The sequence below is a fragment of the Mizuhopecten yessoensis genome, unplaced genomic scaffold (assembly GCF_002113885.1).
Source record: "Mizuhopecten yessoensis strain PY_sf001 unplaced genomic scaffold, ASM211388v2 scaffold5325, whole genome shotgun sequence".
Classification (NCBI taxonomy): domain Eukaryota; kingdom Metazoa; phylum Mollusca; class Bivalvia; order Pectinida; family Pectinidae; genus Mizuhopecten; species Mizuhopecten yessoensis.
The window spans coordinates 176,246-176,817 of NW_018405992.1; positions in this window are offsets into that span (position 1 = coordinate 176,246).

Consider the following 572-nt stretch of genomic DNA (forward strand, 5'->3'; position numbering starts at 1 on the left):
AAACAGATTACTGTTTAGTATCAAACTGACGAACCATGCTACTACTCAAAACAGATTACTGTTTAGTAGCAAACTGACGAACCATGCTACTACACAAAACAGATTACTGTTTAGTATCAAACTGATTAACCATGCTTCTACTCAAAACAGATTACTGTTTAGTATCACACTGACAAACCATACTACTACTCAAAACAGATTACTGTTTAGTATCAAACTGACGAACCATCCTACTACTCAAAACAGATTACTGTTTAGGATCAAACTGATTAACCATGCAACTACTCAAAACAGATTACTGCTTAGTATCAAACTGACGAACAATGCTACTACTCGACACAGATTACTGCTTAGTATCAAACTGAAAAACCATGCTACTAATCAAAACAGATTACTGTTTAGTATCACACTGACGAACCATGCTACTACTCAAAACAGATTACTGTTTAGTATCAAACTGACGAACCATGCTATTACTCAAAACAGATTACGGCTTAGTATCAAACTGATGAACCATGCTACTACTAAAAAAAGATTACTGTTTAGTATCAAACTGATTAACCATGCTACTA